At 33.0% G+C, this 6724-nt stretch overlaps 1 pseudogene; it reads left to right on the top strand.

The window, feature by feature from the left end:
* Nucleotides 1-673: 673 nt before the first annotated feature.
* On the top strand, nucleotides 674-2316 carry LOC105772297 (laccase-5-like; annotated as a pseudogene).
* Nucleotides 2317-6724: the final 4408 nt, after the last annotated feature.

Genomic DNA, 6724 nt, shown 5'->3' with positions numbered 1-6724 from the left:
GCATATTTTTATTATTATTTTAATAATTAAAAAAAACTAAAATACTATCGTTCAAGATTTTAATGCTTGACTTCAAACTTTAATAAAATCTAACATCCAAACATCTTAATATATGCTTATATACATAACTTGAATAACTCAAGAAATTAATTGAGCTTTTATATTTTAGTATATTTAAATATTATTGAAAAACCTCGATTTAACGTCAAACGTTGAAAGATGGTATAACATATTGAGGGTTGAGATTGCACATGAAAAGGGCAATGGTTAATTTGGTTCTCAAGAAGATAGCATGCTCACTTGGTTAATTTGGCTTTTAACTAACAATCTAATTAATTTTAAGTACATGTACACGAATAGGGTATGATTACTTTTCAAACAACAAGTTTATCATCTAACTCATTTGAAAAAAAAATTTAAAAGGAATTATAAGAAAATTTGTTGGTCTAGAAAGAGCAAAAGGAAAAAGAAAAATCCTTGTGAAGCAAGCATTGAAGACATAATTCAGTATTAATAGGCTAGTGGGTGCAACAACTCTGTTGCAGGTTTGAACTAAGTGAAAAAATCACCATTTTGGCCCAATCAAAACCTAATCTGACAACCTCTAAACAGCAACTCTTATCTTTCCTATAAAACCCCTTTTCTCTAGCTCTGTCTCATATCACTTCTCAAGCAAAGCTTTTTGCTATCTAAGCTTTGATTAAATGGGGATTTTCAACAAGTTTTCCTTCATTTTTCTCGTCATTTTCCTTGCATTGTCTGCAAATGCTGAAGTTCAACGACATCGATTTGTTGTATGTTCTTTTACTTGTTTCTTTTGATACATATATCTTTCTGATAAATTGGTTTTCATTAGACATTTAAATAAAAAACTTGATGTTGGTTGGTGAATGAAACAGATTCAAGCAACAAAAGTGAAGAGGCTGTGCAAGACTCACAACATCATCACCGTTAATGGCATGTTTCCTGGACCTACCTTGGAGATCAAGAATGGCGACACCCTTGAAGTTCAAGTTGTCAACAAAGCCCGATATAATGTCACCATCCACTGGTAATTTAATAACCACAAATTCATTCATGCACGCATGCATGCATGCCATGCACGCATGTCATCAGCTTTCATTCATTTCTAGTTGTCATTTGCACGTTTGAATTACCCTAACCACTTTGATATACAGGCATGGTGTGCGGCAAATGAGAACCGGATGGGCAGATGGACCGGATTTCGTGACTCGGTGTCCGATTAGACCGGGAGGAAGTTGCACTTACAGATTTACAGTTCAAGGACAAGAAGGAACATTGTGGTGGCATGCTCACAGTTCATGGCTTAGAGCCACTGTTTATGGAGCTCTCGTCATCCGTCCCTAAGCTGAAACACGAAACATCGATTCTTCTCGGTAAGGAATCCTTTTCGGTTACGAATACAAATGATTATGATGATCAAAGTGAAATGTTATGTTGATGAATATGATTATGATTTGGTGAATGGTGGGATACAAATCCCATTGATGTGGTGAGGGAAGCAACAAGAACAGGGGCAGCTCCAAATGTCTCTGATGCATATACCATCAATGCTCAATCTGGTGATCTCTACAAATGCTCCTCCAAAGGTAATTTGCTCCGAACCAATTGAATTCGTACCGCACATTCGGGTGACAAAGCCGATGTTATTAACTAATGTTTTCTTTTTTGCAGAGACGACAGTAGTTCCCATCGACTCCGGGGAGACGAATCTCCTCAGAGTGATCAATGCCGCCTTGAACCAGCCGCTTTTCTTCAAAGTAGCCAACCATAAGCTCACTGTTGTTGGAGCTGATGCGTCCTATACCAAACCCTTCACCACTTCCGTCCTCATGTTAGGCCCCGGCCAAACCACTGATGTTCTTATCCAAGGTGATCAGCCACCATCTCGACATTATATGGCAGCTCGAGACTACCAAAGAGCACAAAACGCACCATTTGACAACACGGCCACTACTGCCATTCTCGAATACAAGTTTGCCTCTTGCGCTGCCAAAAAATGCAATGGACCCACTCCAATCATGCCTTCTTTACCAGCCTACAACGACACCAACACTGTCACCGCCTTCAGCCAAAGCTTTAGAAGTCGAGAAAAGGCCGAAGTCCCAACCGATATAGATGAAAGCCTGTTCTTCACAATCGGCCTGGAACTCAACAACTGCCCACCCAATTTATAGTGATTGAGATTTTAACATCTATACAAACATTGATTAAATCATCTAAAAAGTTCTCTCTGGTCAAATTTATAGTGATTGAGATTTTGGATATATGTTTGACTCATTTGGTACATCAAAATTTATTCACTACCTTCTCACATATACTTACATCAAAATAATTTAAAAATGTGCCTCACTCGGTTTAAATTAAGGTTGTCTCGGTTAACAGAGTTTATTTGCCTTCACAACTGCCATAAGTTCTAGCAATTCTAACAGTAAAAGATAGTTTCCGGTCGCCTCATTGAATCTGAGTCTTCTTGTTTTGCCTGAATTTTGTTGTTTGCTAAGTCTATATTCTAAATTAGCATTGAAACCTTATGATTTTCTCTTACCAAAAGACATTTTACAAATATAATTTTGAATGCATTATATATACACATCTGCTATGCACGTGGCATATATTATTAAATCATAATTATATGATAAAAAAATTGGGGAAAAATCATATTTTGATAAATTAATTGAATATTTTTTGTAAAAAATATAATTAAATAATTTTCATCACATTACATTAATTTTAAATTCAAAATATAAATAAATATTTTCAGAAAACACAGTTATCGCACTGCTTGCAAGAAGTCAATGTTGTCAACAAGTATAGTGTTAGTCCCCGTTGCGCATCTTGTATGTAACTTCAGTTGCAACTTATTTTATAAGTAAAACATTATGCAACTTTCCATATTTGTTGTCGTACTTTTGATCGACAATTACTGGATTATTTTTTAAGGATTAATTTACTGGATTAAATCACATTAAATATCACTCGAGCAAAATTTCTTTTTAAAAGCTTTTGGCATGATCGAATTTCCTTCAATAAAAAGATCATACTTTTAAAAGAAATCTACTCTTAAAATATCTCTACATATTTAAAAATGGTCTTGAAAATTCAATACAAAACTTCAAAACGACATCGCCACGCTAATATATAGTGTCACGGCCTTACATACAGAGTTGGAGGATGCTTTACGTAATCATTACAATTAGTTAGAAGTCGAACTGTAAATTGGCATAGGATAAAGTGTAGATTTTGTTGCTACCTTAAGTTGCTTATTTGCTCAAAGTGTAAATTGCAATGTAAGTGTTAGACTGCAATGGCCACTAAGGCTTGGCATTGCGAAAAACTGTGCAAACAAAATAGAAATAACACAGAGTTTTGTTTATGCAGTTTTGATTCCCTACGTCTTTGGAGCGTAACTCAGTAAGTAATTCCACTATCTTTAGTACACAATACAACAAGTGATTCACACTCTATCACATTCCAAGTATAGAGATCTCAGCTTTGTACCAAAAGACTAGAACACTCACCTCCAAATCTTCCTCCTAAGAACTTGGGTAGTAAACACTCAACAATGCTTACAATTCAGTTTGCACTCCCTCACAAAAATAGTTCCTTAATAAACATATTTGAATGCACTCAATAAGCTCTCATACAAAATCTATACAAGCCTCGAAACATATATCATTTCGGCTTGCTAACATAGAAACTAAGTTAATACAAAGTAACTCCCTAAAAATAGATATTACATCAATAATAATCAAAACAAAATCAGTCGAAGATATGCTATTCAAATTCAACAGCACTATCTCAATCGATTCTCCATATTCCAATGACTTAATTGATTCACACAAATTCAATCCAATCTTTAAATGCAAAGGATTTGTTTCCATAGATGGAACAAAATATCTTCAATGTAACGTCACATAACCAGGTCCAAAGATTTTCTTCACTAAATTATCAAACCAAATAAGAAAAATTTTAAATACCTCAGTGGCAGTCTGTAGTTGGCACTACCACAAACAACAATCTCCCCCTTTGACAATTTAATGAAAAAATCAAACAATATAGGAAGCTAACTACCATAAACAACAATAGCTCCCCCTCGGCACAAACCTCATTCTACTTAGCTATTTTTAATACATAATATAGTAATTTCAACTATGAATGCTATTCTAGAATTCATATATACAATCAAAATACTAAATTATAAATAAGCAATAGATAAGGTAAAGTGCAACAAAGTAAACATACATCATATCATAATATTATCACGGTTCTAGATCATTTCAATAATGCCACAATATCCATAGAATCAAAATTAGCAAATAAGTATCATCATCTCACTTATATAGACCGGTGCAAAGAATTTCAAAAGAAAACAAAATCACCGCCATAAGGTCTAACGCATCTTCAAAATCATCAAAATCTTCTTCTCGAAATGTAAGTAGCTTCATCAATCAACAAAAGACATATACTTCCCATATAGCATGATAGTAACAATCATTTGGAACCAGCAACATCCATATATTTACTTCCACTCCTCATTGTTTGTTCTCTACTTCCCTTTTTTGTTTAACAAACTTGCCAATCATAATGCTAAAGATTCTTATTTTCTTAACTGGACCAAGGCAAAACAAATGTCAAAGAATGTGATGATTAAAACAACACAATCAGGTAGGAGTAAGTCAATCCATATAATTATGAGTACAAGACCATTGGATTGAGAAAATAATTGTGTAAGGATCACTTACTTTGCAGATCCTTCCTTAGTTTACCCCTATATCCCTTGTTGACACCATTTTTTTGATGAAAACGGGGTCGACTTGGATTTTGAAAATGAAAACGAAAAAAAACGGGAGTCGCCACCAATCCTTTTTTATAAGGTGTGATCGGGTCACCTTGAAAAGTGGTTGTTTTTAATAAACGATTTGATTTTGTTAAAACAACGGTTTTGGTCCACGAAAGTCAGAAAACAGGTTCAGGAGTCGGTTACGCACGAGGAAGGATTAGCATCCTCGATACGCCCAAAATTGGTACCTAGTTGATTACTTAATGTCTTAGTGTCGAAAATTGAAAATTTTGAAGAATTTTAAAAATACGATCCTAAAAACTTTTGAATAATATGAGTTGGAATTTAAGGTTCTCTTATTCTGAAAGAATATTATATCCAGCACCTTAAGATATGATACTTTAAACTGTAGGAATCAAGATCACCTTATGGTTTCCAAAACCCGTATTTTGAAATTTTAAAAGGATATCAAGCTATTTGGCTAAACGAGAAATCAAAACCCAACACATTAGGGCACGTTTACTCGAATTTCCAAACGCAAAATATTGCCTTTATTTAAAAAAAATCCTTATCTCAAGAAAACAACATGTCATATCCAATGCGTTAGGACACAACGTATCGAATTCCCGATACGAGAGTACATGCCGAAAAATTTATTTATTTAAAAAGACATTTAATTATCTCCGGTTTAGAAAAGGATCATGCCCGATAAGTTAGGACACGATCTTTTCTTAATTCCGAGATCGTTTAAAACTTGAGTTTGAAAATATTCACGTGTTTAGATTTATTGTGAAAATCGAAACCTAGTAAGTTAAAACACGACTTTTCAAATATCAAAACACGAGATTTAATTTATTTGAAATGGATTTTGATATATTGGGTAAAATGAAACACGATGCTAATATGTATTATGCGATATATATAAAAAAACATATGTATATGAATTATAAAATATAGAAAATACATAAGAAAAATATAGATTTTAAAATATAAATAATATGTATAAGTATGTGTATATATATATAAACACGTACATACACATGTATATATATATTATAAAAGTATAAATATGTACATATATAAATAAAAATGGGTATGTGCATACATATATATTACATAAAATAAAAGATATAAGTATGTATATCGTAAAATAAAAGCAGTGTAAGTATGTATATATATATATAAAAAGACGTATATACATATATTTTATAAAAATGAATGATGGATATAGACGTATATGTATGTATGTATAACAAAACATATGTATGTATATAAGCTAAAAAAACGTGTCTATAAAGAGATATATAGATATATATAATAAGATATAAATATATAATAAGATGATATATATAAATAGTTATAATAGTAATAATAATAATAGGACCAATATATTCAAAACTTAAATAAGTAAATATAAATAAAATATAACAATAACAATGTAAAACTAAATGGTATAATAATGGTAACGTAAATATACATATATATAATGGGAAAATATAATAATAATAGCTAGATTAGTTAATAAAACAACAAAAATAACAAAATGGGTCAATTTGGGATAAAAATAAAATTTAAAGGTTAAGACTATAATAAAATGCGCAGAGGAGGACCAAAATAGAAGGGCGCGAAAGGGCGAAGGACCAAAGAGGGAAATAACCCCTCGCTTATTAAACGGTGCCGTTCTAGCATGGTCTGTGCAGAAGGTCTATGGACCAAATCGCAAGAAAAAAGGATATCTGGGGCAAAATTAAAACAAATAAGAAAAAGGGATAGGACCCAATTGTACACGGCCTCAAACACAGAAGGACCGAGGGCACAAATAACCCCTCTGGTCCAAAAACACACGGATCCTAGGCGGTACGGGTCGGGTCGATTTGACCCAAGTCAAAACGACGTCGTTTCGGGGCTTAAGAATACCGG

Source organism: Gossypium raimondii, chromosome 6 (assembly GCF_025698545.1).
Source record: "Gossypium raimondii isolate GPD5lz chromosome 6, ASM2569854v1, whole genome shotgun sequence".
Classification (NCBI taxonomy): Eukaryota; Viridiplantae; Streptophyta; class Magnoliopsida; order Malvales; family Malvaceae; genus Gossypium; species Gossypium raimondii.
The sequence above is the reverse complement of the archived record's forward strand: the minus strand, read 5'-3'. Positions and strand labels throughout refer to the sequence as shown.